The sequence below is a fragment of the Stegodyphus dumicola genome, chromosome 4 (assembly GCF_044657685.1).
Source record: "Stegodyphus dumicola isolate Sdum_Otavi_A_Nest chromosome 4, ASM4465768v1".
Taxonomy (NCBI): domain Eukaryota; kingdom Metazoa; phylum Arthropoda; class Arachnida; order Araneae; family Eresidae; genus Stegodyphus; species Stegodyphus dumicola.
The window spans coordinates 172962847-172979060 of NC_140771.1; the positions used below are offsets into that span (position 1 = coordinate 172962847).

Consider the following 16214-nt stretch of genomic DNA (forward strand, 5'->3'; position numbering starts at 1 on the left):
TAAAATTCTTTTTATTTTAGCATTTAATCTTCAATCCATTTCTTGCTTTCATCCATAAAAATCCTTCAGTTAACTCGACATTTCTCCTTCTCATGTACTGTTCCTTTCCTTCTCTATCCTTCCTTTCCTTCGCTGGGTATCATTTCCTTCAATTTTAACATTGATACCAAAAACCACGAAGTTTTTTTTATTTTTTTTTTTAAATCAATTATGGAATTCCTAGTAAATACTTCGATTGCATTTTTTGTTGGAATTACTCTTTGTTATTTTAGTCATCAAAAATAAAAGTATTAACGTAGTCCCCTCCCCCCGTTAAATCGGTGTTGCACTTGGAATGAGATTGATAAAATTTCATGAAAAAAAGGGAAGACTATTGTTTTGTCTTTGAAATATTTCAAACTTAAAAAATTAAATAACCCTTATAATTCAGGTCTTCAAAAGGAACAAAATTTTATTTATAATCACTTTATTACTAAGAATAAAACAAATGGAAAAAATACATTGTGCTGGTCAAAACCAGGACCACGGAGTATAAAATTCAGGTCTTAGAAGGACTGGTTCATAGAGCTGTTAGCCCTGAAACAGAAAGTGAAGAGTGATGCCGTAGTCATGTTGACTCTGACTGCAAACATGCAATTCGCAGCAATGAAATTAAAGTTTCAAATTTGAAAAAAAAAACAGTGCGTGAAAAAATAGCTATAATTTAGAAGAGACGATGTCATTACTGCATAACGTTTAAAAAGTTAATAATACTTATTTATTAATTTTAAAATAATAGATGAAATGCGTTACAGTCTCTTTAACCCTGTGTCAAAACAGCCAAGTACAGCCAGATTTTGAATGAAAATAATAATTTAGTTGACATTTCAATCGAAGATATCCTTCTCTACGTTTACATAACGATCACAGAGCTTGTATTATGCGATACTCGTCACAAAGCTTCAGACAATGTATTCAACACCTTCTGCTTTTCAATCGAAATTTCCTCCATGCATCACAAATGACAAGAATTTGATTCGCGATTAATAATTTCAATTGAAGAAACAGCTCTCACAATTCAGGACTTCTAATTCCCAAAACTAGATTTGCCAAGGAAAGCTAAGAGCACTAATGATGAGCAAAACCGTTGAACCATTTGCTTAAACTAAATTAATTCTTTTTCTTAGCTCACCGATCACTAAAATTAACCTTTATGATAAACATCAGAAATAAGAAGTGAATCAAGAATGGTTAGCAAGGATGGAGTGAAGAGTAGAAAAAATCGAACGAACAGAGGGATCGGAAGAATATATTCAATCAAACTTTAACTCCCTGAACTGATCTCTTTTCAACTGTAGCCTTAAAATTGCTGAAACCTCTTATATATAGAACTGACAATAAAATTCTGGAATTTTTTTTAAAAAATTAACAAAGTTGGGAACTGATAAAAATTAAACTCACTTTTAACATGGAAGAATAAATATAATTTTCTTCCCTAAAATTGGAATCTAACTTTCCTGACACGCTTCCAACAAGAGCTCTCAGTAGGTGAACTAACTCTAAAAAGGTCACCGCTCTTTTTTCTCGAATCAGGCATGTGCTCACTCAGGATAGTGAATCTTTTCGGGCACGAATTCGATAACAGGTTCAAATTCGAATGATGACACTAATCACGGTCTCATTAAGCAGCGTCTACTTAGATAAGAATGGAATTTATATAAATAAAAATCAAATAAAATATGTCTAACATCAGATTATTTGGTGCATATTTCTGCGTGTTCGGTGCGTACTGTCCATTAAAATATAATTTCCCCTGATGAGCCATAATGAGATTCGAATTAGGCTAATCTGCCATTTACCGCTTCTTAGTTTTTATATTTTTGCTCAAATAATTTGTTAGTACTTTTACTAATGTTCTAAATTTACCTTAATTAGATTAGCATAATGCTTACTATTAGTATTGATTTTTACTTATAAATATTCAAATGTTGTATTTTTTTCTCTCTTGTAACACATTTATTTTGCTTATGCTAATGTTTTCACGGAACCACAGTATTTCAGCGGCTTTTTAGCGTACGAACTAGGATTTTTTTTTTTTAACTTTTTCTAAATTTTGAAGCACAATGCGCAAAGGTTTTGACCACATAGGTCTTTTATCGTTTGTTCTTTTTACTTTACTTTAAATTGTATATACATATATATACATAATTCAATAGAGTTATAGAGAAAATAAAGGACTTTATCTGCTACGAAATTCGAAATTCCTGTTTTTTTTTTAATATATATATATTCTAAACTAAGATCATGATAATGCTGTATATATATATATATATAAAGTTCTGTAACATAGGATAATGTTCTTCGCAACAATTTGCGTAATTAGGTTATGTTATCTGACTACGGCAATGCCGCGAGGACGTCTGCCTTCATGGAGGACTTTCTGAAAGAAACTCCCTTGTATACACGTTACACATGGGGGGGGGGAATTACGGAAACCAATTATGCAGCCAGCCCGTTTCTTAGAATCGAATCTAAACTGAGTCAGACTACCATTATTCAGCGATCTCAACCACTCAGGAACTGGTGGAGATAATCTGCATGCGAAAACTCTTAAATTAATATATCAAAGCCAGAAATCTCTTTCTAAACCGATGTCAGACAAATGCATACATGCCCTTTTCAGTTTTCGTACGGCCTCTGAGCATGATCTCCAAACTTAACTTATTTTTAAATTTAAAAATGCCAAAGAATGAATATTTGCACCATTTAAAACCTTTCTGTAATTAAAAGTATATATCTATGACGAATGACGGTGAAAATAATGGCGGGCAAGTACCTTTAGGGGCTTGGTATATGTTAATTATAATTATTTGGAATGTGCAAAAGTTTAAACATTCACAGTCTATGAACAGTAATATTCCGTAGTAAAAAAAACACCAAATAGAAGCAACAATAAAATACCTTTTAAGTCCAATCCATGCCACCTGAAGTCACCGAAGCAACATGCTTTTCTCTATACAGTCATTCAAGCATTTAAAAACAATTGTCTACAGCTAGTATAATAACAGTCGCTCAGAACATGACCAGGCAGTCCAAAGGTAAACATGACTTTAGAGGAGAATGATAACAAATAACTCTTTAGCAAGATGGCAGATTTCGCTTTTAGAACTTGAAAAAATCAGATAATAACCTTATATCAGATAATAATCAGAAAAAATCAGATAATAACCTTATAGTAGTCTTATCCTTTCAAAGTTTATCCAAAGTGAAAGCGACGGAGGACTTTAGAACTCCGCATTAGGAAAAAATTGCACTTCAAGATATCTTCTATTCAAATGGAAGATGAGTTGATTACTAATGAAGTTTTTCTCTGCTTTGAAGAAAGAAACAGAGTTGGCGTTCAGGTGACGAAACTAGGAACGTGGGTAGGAGCAGTTTATCATAACCTGTTCGTGCAACAAGAAATAACCCGAAAGAAAACAATTAAGTTTTTTTAAATTACCTTTAAGTCGTTTAACGGTCGGGTCAACTGTTAAAATATAATAAACTTTTTACGCCTTCATGAATTCTTATTATTAGCTAAAACTCTAAATTACCTTTTTGTTTATTTTAAACGCAAATCGTAAGCCATTCCCTTCTATTCCGCAAACTAACTAAAAATTACATTTTAGATATTTGCTGCGCATTTGTCATTTTATTACACAAAGAAAAAGTCAGATATGAAAGGTTGTTTGTAAAAGCAATTTCTGTCACCTTTATATAATTTTAGGCAGATTTATTTTCAAACATTTGATTTTTTTTATTATTTATTGCAAATGCAAATGACAAGGTTCTTATTATCCCAACCACCTTAGAATAAGTCGCTAAATTTTCAAAATTTTACAAACTCTGGCGACCATGCATATAAACATGCTTCAGCCAACTATGATCATAAAAATTATTTAGATAAGCAACGTTGTTTTTATCGAATTGTAGAGTCATTAGGTTAATTGGAAAAGCAGGAAAGATGAAAAATTAGCAACTCTTTCGCCGGGAATCGAACCGCGGACCTCTCAATTACGGGATGAGTGTGCAGACCACTACACCACGAAGGCTCGCTGAGAAGGCGGGAGAAACACCTTATAGTATGTATTCTTTTTGTTTCTTTCAAGGATTTTGTTTTCAGACAAATCGGAACATTTTGTGCTTTTAACTCGATCTTAAAATATTCCCTGTGGAATTTACCAGATGTAGAAAAAACTGCGGTAAATATTCTGCAAAAATGCAATATTTTGCCACAAAATTGCTAAACGGAGCAATGATAAGATGAGTTTGGTAGATAGCTGGTGCGCAATGCCGAGCTGTTGGAATCTTCTGATGCTTTTTAAGCGAAACTATATCGCTGTGTATATAAGAAGAACAGCGCTCAAAAACTGTTTGAAGATATTCTGCAAGAATACAATATTTTGCCACAAAATTGCTAAACGGAACAATGATGAGATGAATTTGGTAGATAGCTGGTGCAGAATGCCGAACTGGTGTGCAATGCCGAGCTGGTGGAATCTTCTGATGTTTTTTAAGCGAAAATATATCGCTGTGTATATAAGAAGAAGAAAAGCGCTCAAAAATTGTTTGAAGATTGAGCGTCTTTTATCTTTACTTCCTTGTGCGATGGAAAGGAAGTATTGTAATCACGAAAAATTTTGGGTGCCATATTTCAACGAAAATATCCATTTTGACTGCTATCGAATGCAATTCAACGATGTTTCTGCGTGACATCTGTACGTAAGGGCAGAATAATGACTCTTTTTCCCCAAACGAATTATAAAACTAATTTAAAATGGATTCAGAAGAGATTCGTTTCGTGGCGTGTGTACGTACGTACGTATGTGTGTATCTCGTATAACTCAAAAACGAGTACCCTCAAGAACGTTGAAATTTTGTATATAGGACTGCTATAGCATTTATTTGTCCACCTTCCTTTTTGGTTGCAATCGGCTGCACCGCAAAAGTATATAAATATGTATATATATATATACCCACTCTGTTACTCGGCTCAGTGAGCTGAGTTCTGTTTTTGTTCTTATATGTTGGTAAATTGTGCATTTTTTGCTTTAAAAATATCCGAAGTAAAAATAAAATTTTTAGTGGCTTTTACTATTAGTTATGTTAAATTAGTGCTTTTAAATTTTAAGGTAAGATGAACGATAATTCGTTAACCTTACAAACACAGAAAAAGTATAAAGCACGTTTAAAACAGATGAGATATAATTAATACCAAGACAAATTATGGATAAATTGCAATATAATATTATGGTTCTCGTTTTATTTTCTTTCCTTCTCACTAATAAAATAGGTCATGATTAGGCAAGCTTAGGAGCACTGGTCCCCATTTTTAGGTAGAATGGGGGCTACCTCGATTCCTATTAGAGATACGGGCAACTTCAATTAGGTTTTGAAAGCACTTTTGTCCCACAACAATTGACAAAAAAGAGCAAAGTGAATACATATAATCTAACATCTCCTGCATCCATAAAAAATAGAGCATTCAGACAATGCGAGATATGGAATTGGCTTTATTACGCATAATTTTAAAAAATATATTCACTTTCGGCAAGAGTGCATGCTTACTTACATGCTGTAAGATTTCATCGCGTTTTTCCTGATATTTATACCTTTGCACCTGCTACTCACTATATCGCTGTATACCTGCTGACTATATCACTCTATACAGTAAGACCCCGCTTAACGCGGGGGATACGTTCCATCGAAGTAGAGCGTAATGCGAAACAGCGCTAAGCGAGGCTATCTTAACATGTAAATAATGGGGTTAGGGGAAGACGGATAAAAAATGGGTTAGGCATTAAATTTAATAATGTTTTTTTAATAAAAATAAAATCAAACATTTATTTCTTACAAAAATAAAAACAATATAAACGCATATACTTTTAAAAACAAATAAAATTCTCAGCCAGATCATTCAGTCTATTCTGGGTTTCCAATTTTCTGCCTTTTTGTCAAGAAGGCATTATGATAGATTGGCTTAATGGCATATTGCGTTCAATTTCGTCGTCAATCCATATAGACAGTCGTTTTTCCATTTCCTCTATAATGTTATTTCTAGAACGGGTAATTCTAGTTGCAGAGCTTGACGTAGTTGCAGTTGCCGATGACAGTATTTTTTCTTTATTCTTAAGAATTGTCCTTATTGTTGAAGTTGCCAAAATCAAATGCAGCACTAATTTGAGATTGACGTTGACCAGAATCTAATCTTCTAATCACTTGCGTTTGAGTTTCCAGTGAAATGCTTTTTCTGGTTGCTTTCTTTTCTTGTGTTTTACTCGTATTATCACCCATGATAAAAACTAAAGATCATACATACTATTTGTCACTGTATTATTAATCGTTATAGTATTATATATCAAATTTAAACTTACAATAATGTCAACAAATGTTGTTTCAAATGATAAAAAGCAAGAAACACAACTACACTGTTTCGGATATGTTATTTGGAAACCTAGCGCTGCGCACAATTTCGGAGAATCCCCGGGTTGAAATAAAAGAGCGCTAAACCGAAACAGCGTTAAGCGGGGTCTTACTGTACCTGCTTTTTGCTGTATCTTTACATGATACTGCTGCTCACTCTTTCAGAAGAATTTTAACCCAGCATGGAATAAAAGCCAGCAAATACTTAACATTACATTTTTATAACTACGTAACACAAGCAAACGTTTAGGAACAAATTCACGCTGTCGAATGATAAACATTTGAATAAAAGAAGAGGCAGTTTTGCAAATATTTTATCATTTGAATAGATTGTTAATTTTCCTGTTGCAAATATATTTTTTAAAAAATTAATAAAAAAATTGAATGTGTACACCACATGACTTCCTTGTACGGAGTATTAAATTATACGCATTTTTTCCTGTATTTCATTTAAACTTATTGGATTGAATTAAATCTACTTCGTCGAGAACGCATAAACCACATTAAAATAAATGCACTCTTTAAAATTCACTATATTTGTTTACCATAGCGGCACTCTGGCGCTAGGTTCACTTAACAGCGTTATATTTCGCGTTTCACTTAACAGCGTGTGTCTTAATTAGCGTTATATTTCGTTCATACTATAACTCAGAATGCACAAAATTTATATCATTTGAAGAATTATCTAATCGTTGCCACATGTTCTGTTCAAATACTATAATAAATCTAAAATGATGTATAAAAGAAATTAAGCAAACGAAACAAAGAAGAAACAGTTTTTCACAGACAATTCACTATTTCTCATTCAATTAATTCAGTTCTCTCCAAGGCAAAAATACATAAAAACACAAAATATCTATATTAAAAATTACGAAGTAAATTTTAAACACTTATTTTCTCGAATAAATTCCAGAGAATTAATTCTGTTTGCGCGATTCCTCTTTCCGCATTTTTCAAAATCCTTCCTGTTCCCGCGAATTCGGAGAGTACAGTCCCCCTCCCACAGCTCCTCAGCGGATGTCACATGATGTAACATGTCTCAGGGGATGTCACACGTACAGACGCCACGAAAACTTCTCTTCAGAATTCATTTTAAAGCAGTTTTATAATTTTTTTTGGAGGAAAAGAGTTTTTTATACTGTCCTTAAGTACAGATGGCAAACATCGTTAAATTGCATTCGATAGCGGTCAAAATGGATATTTTCGTTGAAATATGCTGCCTGAAAATTTTCGCGATTACAATACTTCCTTTTTACTTCGTACAAGGAAGTAAAAAGAAATAAATTTAGAAGAAAAAGAAAATCAGGTTTTAAATTCCTTCCAAAGGAGCTTTTTTTAACATTTTGTGTATTACCTTTGATTATTAAATATCATGGTCTTCGCATTTAAACCATAAAATTCAGTTCAAGAACAAATATAGCAAAATAATTTTAAATTGAGCATATCTTTATAATTTCCAATACACAGTCTCGTGCGCTGGAGATTTTTTTTTTTTTTTTTTTTTCATCGTTGTCATCGATTGCTTTGAAATCCTTGAGTTTGTTAATCAAAATTCGTTAAAGTTTTACAAAATATGAAATCGATAATAAAACAAATTCCAAATTTCGAATTTGGGCTTCCAGATGCCCATATTCTCAGTAAGATTACGTCATTCAAAATTGGATGGCTTTAGGTACCGTTGTTTTATCACAATGCGAAAAACATACATTTATGCAGATTCTTCATTTTTTAATTTCTTCAAGTATAATACAGGGCCATAATATTTGGTGGCAACAGTTTGAAAAGTAAAACGGACATTCAGAGTGATTCGACGCAAAATCGCAAAACGAAAACAATAGTCCCTCAGGGACAAAGCATCTTTGGACTAATAAAAAGCTAGTTTTTATGAATATTACTGACTAATTTGTTCCCGTTCTAAAGAATTATTTAGCTCATAATTATTTAGCTCATAAGAAACAAGCTCATTTATTTTTGCCGAGAGAATTCCGCTGAAGTACGTGAACAGGAAATGAATATTTAAATTTTATTTGTTTTTTCCCTCGGTAAAACACGGAGGTTTATAAATAAAAGAGAAAACATTTTGTTAATTTTTTTTTCTTTTACAAAAACGTGAGAGGAGAAAAAAGACACGTATTACAATTTTTTGATTCTATTTATATTCTGGTCTGTTATGAACGTAGATGTCTAAGTAAGATTACTGCTCTGATAAATAGCGGAATTTACCGAACAAATTGAAATAATTATTTGTGAGAGAAAAGACTTGCATCATAATAAGCTTTACTAGAGAATAATATTTTGCTTCCCTAAACAACAAACTAATAGATGAACGAGAAATACGCCAGTTTCCAAATTAGGCAAATTCAATCTTAAATGGCCACGTTTGGAAAGTAAACAATTCGGAGTATGTGACCCGCATCTAAAACAAAATATTAGTTGAGCGGTAAAATATACATAATTTTGTTCAGACTCCCACTTACTCTACTTGACTAAAATGAGAATTAATGTTAAATAAAAATTTTTGAAAAAAAAATATATATGGAAAATAAAAATAAATACTGTATTTACTTATAAATAAATAATTAATTTACTGGTTCAGTAAAGTTCAGTTTCATTTGTTACAGTAAAAGTCAAGAGGAATATCTGCATAAAAGCTCTTATTAGATTCAGAAACGTTACCGCAACTTCGAATCATCTAGAAAATTTTCTGGAATTCTGCACATTTGTTTCTGTGTTTCTGCACAATGTTCTGGAATTACTGCACACGTCTTTAACCAATATCCTCGGTCCGACGTCAAGCGAAAATCTGTTATCACTCGATTTGGCAAATGGGGATTGAGGGCAACCTGCAGATTTCTTCTGATTAGATGAGCTATATGCGGCACCTTCTAGGAATAAAGAATTGCATGTGGAAATCTACTTTTCAAATTAATTCTACCAGCATGCATTTCTAGGAAAGTTACCAGTTGCCTTTGGTCTTATAGAACTTTAGTAAGGGTGAGGACTTTGAAAGCTGATTTACAAGAATGCTTATAACACCCAAAAAGCAATAATAATTTCTTGATAATCGTCGTAAGCAAGAGTTCATTGTAACGATAGTTAGAAATATATTATAGCCAGACAAAATGCCTCCCGCTACTGGAGAGAAGGGAGGCGATTCAAAAATCTTTGCCTGTAAAGATCAAGTAAATAGTTAAAAGGCAAGTCTTATGGCATCTTAACTGAAGCCGATTCTGGATGAGAACTCAAACTAATCCACGGAAGAAAACGAAAATATTTTCTTAGCTGGCAGTTGTCCAATCATTACTTATGCATCTTCAGCTTCCGTTCTTGACGAGGAATTGCAGAATTCAATCAAAACATGTTTTCAAAGATTATTAAGGGAGCAATGTATTTTAGGAGAAACTCAGCGTTTCGCATAAACCTGAAGCTGGAATTCTTGAAAAAAAATTCTCTCTCATTAGATCAACAAACGATTCTTCATAGAATTAGGATTCGTGATACCGTCAACTACTGGTAGAATCTCAGTTGCAAATACTGGACAACTACAAGCTCACATCATATGCTACACATCAGAAACCTCACCATCATGAGAACTCGTTTATGTTATTACCTACTCATTTCTTTATGATTTTATATGCGATTCCGAGTGCGATTTTTTTAATGCGCATATCACCTACTTATAATAACATCGAGACATTTATAATTTCAAATGTAAAATACCGTGATTAACAACTTTTTTTAAAAGAATTTGTAGAGTCATGGATACCAGGAAAATGAAGAAATCCGAAATACCCTCGCCGAGATTCGAACTCCGGACCTCCCGACTACGCGCCAGATGTGCTTTCAGTTACACCATGAAGCACGTCGAAAAGAGGGAGGAAATTCCTTATACACTCCCTTTTCTAAAGTTTGACTGGACATGAGCGTCCCAATTGCCAAATGCTATCGTGGCGAATTATCGCCCATCACTTTTGTTAGTTTGAGCGCTACTGTACAGTCATTAGGTTTGTTCAATACCAGAAACTGGAGAAATCCGCAATACTGCTGGAATTCGAACCCCCCCCCCCCGATTACGCGTCGGATGTGCTTTTAGTTACACCACGAAAACACGCGGAAAAGAAGGAGAGAAAATGATTATTTAATATTTTTAATGATTATTGTTTTCTTATATCAGATAGTATAGCAAGTAATTTAAGCAATTTTTTAAAATTATTTTCAAATATTTATTTCAAGTAACTCAAAACTGAGTGATGAATTTTGAAGTATTAATTCAAAACTTTCCAATGTTTTAGAGAAATATGTGTATTTTCTGAAAGATGCTACGCTTCCCGTAGCCACTTCATATAAAAATATGTTTATTTGGAAAAACTCTTACGCACAAACACGCATATAAAAATTTCTAGATTTAAATATGCTGAGTAATTTAAACCATATTATTTTTTAATTGACAGTTGAACCCCCAAAATAAATAAAAAAAAGCAGAAAAAATAGAAGAATTTTAATTTTTAATCAAGAAGATACAATAATTTCAATTTAATAATTTAATTACATTTAACTGAAGATTATTATCATCATCATTTTAGACAGAATACATCTATGTGTATAAGAATTCCCGTTTAATAAAGATAAATCAGAAAAGCGTATTTACATCAAATATACGTTTAACCAAGAACACAAACTACTCTTTTAATAGAATAGTAATGAAAATTAATAACGTCATGAAGCGAAATGGACGTTAGGTAAATAAACTTAACTACATAAGGCATATTAAACCGGAGGAGAAAAACGTATCCTTTTTATTAAATCGATAAAAACAAAGCTCAAAATCTTTAGAGTCTTCAAATTCAATGAGATGGTTAAAAATATTACAAAGTAAACACAAATTGGTTTTAATGAAATAAACGGAAATGTTTTTTACTTCTTTAGTTTCTACTTAATAAAAACAAAGAACTGAAAAGCAGGAGAAAAACAGAAGCAGAACCAATTTAAACTTAAATAATTAATATAAAGAAAACATAGAGGCAAATTAACAAAATAAAAGCTGCAAAGTAATAAAATCTTAATTAAACTATGCAGCAGTACCTTTGGTGAAGATGTGGAATTGGCAGAGCTCTCTGAAATTCTTCTGTAAATTGATCTGACAAAAAAAAAAAGGGAAGGGGGCTTCAGATGTTTGTTAAAGATATAAAAACAATCTTTCCCGTTATAGGGCAACAGGTGCCAAACATTTTCTCCAGAAAGTTGAATGAATAAAATTTTCCTGTTGGCCAAAATAGATATCGTAAATTAAAAGCTTTTAAAGTGTGGCATTCTTTTCGTTCTTTGTTTATTGAAATAACTAACTCAAGAGATATATTTCTTGCTTTAGAACAATTTTATCATAGTCGAAATAAGCTAATGACGGCAGTATATTTCTTGCAAAATTTGATGCAGATATTTTTCTAGAGATTTCTGAAGAAATTTGTTTGGCTTGTGTTACCGTACAATGGAAAACAGTTGCCGAGAGGGTAAGATCGCTGAATGCTGGTAGTTTGAGTAAGATTCAAATCCAGACAAATTGGTTTACAGCATGGGCGTTTAGCGAGGTGTTTCCAATGTTTAACATGAATAAGTGTAAGTTTCTTTTAGAAAGTCCTACGGAACGGCATTCCCTCTCCTTAGGGAGATAAGTCTCATATACTCTGACAAATCCAAGTAACCTAACAGTTTGAAGGCCTATTTTATTAAAATTCCTTCAGTCTTAATTAAAAACTTTGTGACAGTGATTAGTTGTCCTGTGATGCCAAAGATGGAACTTCACCGAATTTTTTGGGAGGGTAGCAGTTTTGATGAAGATAACTGAGCATTCACTTTCAGAATTTAGTCGCTTATTTTGTATAGCTGAATAATTTCTTGTTAAAATTAATGTACCAGAATGTAATTTTAAATAAAATATTATTTTTTCTTCTGCATCCTTTTTATAATAGTTGTTTGGAAAAAAAAAAGTTTTTCCATCCTATGTGAAGGAGCTGAATACTATACCAGCTTCTGTAATACCAAACTAATATAAATAGCTTATATATTAATAATGCTTAAATGAAATAATAAATGGATACATGTTCTTTGGTGAAACAATCTTCGAGTGTCCGCCATTTTTCAGACAATATAGAATGAATTATTTGATTATGGCAAAGCATATCTAAAACGGAAACTGACGCCTTTGAAAAATGTTATTTTAGTCTATCATATCTATTTGCATTAAAATATTAAAAAATCTACCACATAACTTCCTTGTACGGAATATTATATTATACGCATTTTTTCTTGCATTTCATTTAAACTTATTGGATTGAATTAAATCTACTTCGTCGAGAGCGCATAAACCACAATAGAATAAATGCATTCTTTAAAGTTCACTGTTTTTGTTTACCATAGCGACACTTTGGCGCTACGTTCACTTAACAGTTTATCTATATTTCACACTCACACTATATTTCTTTCATATTATAACTCAGAATGCACAAAATCTATATCATTTGAAGAACTATCTAATCGTTGCCACATGTTCTTTCAAATACTGTAATAAATCTAGAACGATGTATAAAAGAAATTAAGCAAATAAAACAAAAAAGAAACAGTTTTTCATAGACGATTCAGTATTTCTCATTCAATTAATTCAGTTCTCCCTTTGCGACAAGGCGAAAATACATAAAAACTCAAAATATCTAAATTAAAAATTTTGACGTAAATCTTATTTGCTCGAAAAATTCCAGAAAGGATTAAGCAAGGATGATTTAATTCGCAATAATAAATGAAGGCGTTATTTTTGTTGTTGCGAAGCTTAGTCTCTCTAGATTGGCATCAAATCTACTGTTCTGCTGTTTCAAATGTAAACAAATATGTCCGCCATGTTGTTTAAAAATTAGGCTTAACCGAACTTAAACAGCTTTTAAAGTGTTGATAATTCTAGAAATATTGCTTGCAGATTTCCTAAAGGCATAAAAACCTTAACCGCAAGATAACAAGAACATAATTAAATCATTTTTAAAGCAAAAAATGCACAATTTACAAGCATATACGAATAAAGAAACTGAGATCACTGAGCCGAGTAACAGAGTGGATATATATGTACATATATTTATATATTTTTCGTGCAGCCGATTGCAACCAAAATACGAGGTGCACATCTACAGGTTATAGCAATCCTATATACAAAATTTAAAAGTTCTGAGGCTACTCGTTTTCGAGTTATGCAAGATACGTACGTACGTACAGACATCACGAAAACTTCTCTTCAGAATTCCTTTTAAAGCAGTTTTATAATTTTTTTGGAGAAAAAGAGCCTTCCTTTTATTCTGTCCTTACGTACAGATATCACGCAAAAACATCGTTAAATTGCATTCGATAGCGGTCAAAATGGATATTTTTGTTTAAATATGCTGCCTGAAACTTTTCGCGATTACAATACTTCCTTTTTACTTAGTACGAGGAAGTAAAAAGCCACGAAAACGATGGTGCAATTCATCTTATTCACTGAGATTTGTTTAGAATTTCGTACGAACTACCAGTAATCAGCGGTCGTACTTGTTCAGTCTTTCGTTTTCATTTAGCTATGACAAACACGAAACGGCCACTTGCTCGAGCGAAGGAACGCCTTAGTGGTAGAATTTTAAAGGAAACTGGCTTATAATTCACTTTACATATGGAAAAAACTAGGTCAGTAAAAACACTCTGAATTTTAGAAAAAACATAAAACAATCAGACATGCATTTTTTTGGACTGGCTGAAAAACCGTCATATTAACGGACAAATGTTTTTATAATTTATGACTCATCATGTGCTAAGAAACGTGAAAAGTAAACAACAGAAGCTGTAAGTATAAAAATATTTAAACCAGTTACCTAATCTATGAATCAATACAGTAAACCCACACTTTACGATGTTTTCATTCTACTTCTGTCAAACAGATATCCCACTGTTGCTTTTTAGGCTAGAAAGTGTAGGTTGAGGAAGTTATAATATTACTTCAATCAGATTTTATGTTTTCTTTAAAATTAAGTGGGATTTATTGAGACTTTTCTATACTGATGAAATATGGCAATGATCGATTAAATGTTACTTCCTATGTGAAAGCAGACGGGCATAGGTAGTATCTGTCTATCTATCGATATGTTTCTTTCCAGATGTAGGTGTCATCATTTAATCTATCGCTGATATGAAGGTCCAATGAGAGTGTTGGCGGATTTATTTCCGTATTGAAAAAGATAGTCCTTGAATCGGAAAGTCAACAGATCCATGTCTGCAAAAAAATGAATTAAAACAAAAGTTTTCTCTTGTGTTTTAAGGTGATCTGTTTCAATTTCATAAGCAAAATTATGATATAATATTTTCAGTATCCAAATGTAATTTAAATCAAGGAATACAAATTTTAATGGTCCATTCACATAAGAAAATGTCTCGCATTAAATCATATATGCCAGTAGTCATTTACGACGGTGCGAATTTCCGCTCTTATTTTCGAGGAATTTCTAGTATATTTCACGAAGATGAAATTTTTCCCAAAATGTCAAATAAATCTACGGATTAGGATTTTTTTTATCGCTTTCAAAATTTTTGTTACAATTGCTAGATAGCTTAAAAATTACTTAAATGTAAAGCAGTTTTCCACTAGAATTTCCGTAAAAACACACATCAAATAATTTTATTCCAATATCTAAATTAGAAATCAAATATTAATTGAAAATTGCATATCACTACCTACAAACAATTTTGATACGAAATGGTATTTTTTTAAATACGCACTACTCAATGGAAAAAAGTGTGTAGTATATTGTAATATACATATATGTATGTATGTATAGTATATTGTAAATAAATAAATAAAAAACTTTAATTAAATGGTAATCTTTACCTAAAATAACTGTATTGAATACGTCTGCAGAATGTTTTTAGTTCATAAATGTAAATTTCAATTACAAATATATAATTTTTAGTTACATAATAATTATTAGTCCAAAGGGGCTTTGTCCCTGAAGGACTATTGTTTTCGTTTTGCGATTTTGCATTGGTTCACTATAAATGTCCGTTTCACTTTTCAAACTGTTGACACCAAATCCTGCATTATATTTGATGAAATTAAGTAATGAAAAATCTGCATAAAATGTATGTATAATTCTCGTATTGTGATAGAACAACGGTACATTAGAGCCTTTGAATGACATAATCCTGCTGCGAATATGGGCATGTGGAAGCACAGATTTGAAATTTGGAATTTGTTTTATTATCGATTTCATATTTTATAAATCTTTAACGAATTTTTGATTAACAAAGTCAAGGATTTCAAAGCGAGCAATGGCAACGTTGTACAGAAATAACATTTTTATCTCCAGCGCGCGAGACTGTATCGGAAATTCTAAAGATATGCTCAATTTAAAATTATTTTGCAATATTGCTCTTGAACTGAATTTTAAGGTTTAAGTGCAAAGAACATGATATTTAATAAATAAAGGTAACACACAAAATGTTAAAAAAAGCCCCTTTGGACGTAATTTAAAATCTGAAATCTTTTAGATTTTTTAATATTTCATTATTACTTTTTTGTGTGTGTGAATTGTTTCGTCTCTAGTAGACGAAATGCTAATATAAATATATCCTCGACTGCGAAACTTTTCGCAACATTTTTAGCATTCAATCCAAATCACGAAAATTTCACAAATTTTCATTACGTACTCCCGCGAATTTGCTTCCGTCCCCTCCTACAATAAAATTACCACCCTAATTATATGCCATGA

At 32.0% G+C, this 16214-nt stretch overlaps 1 protein-coding gene across 7 annotated transcripts in view; it reads right to left on the bottom strand.

Moving 5' to 3' along the window:
• LOC118197748 (uncharacterized) overlaps window positions 1-16214 on the bottom strand; it is a 429345-nt gene that overhangs the window by 40039 nt on the left and 373092 nt on the right. The window contains exon 1 of one of the 7 annotated variants that reach the window (XM_085815790.1): window positions 2941-3072. The exons of the other annotated variants lie outside the window; for them this stretch is intronic. The gene's annotated coding sequence lies outside the window, so the exon portion shown is untranslated. Of the gene's footprint in view, window positions 1-2940; window positions 3073-16214 lie in introns of those variants that run through there. 7 annotated transcript variants of the gene reach the window in all.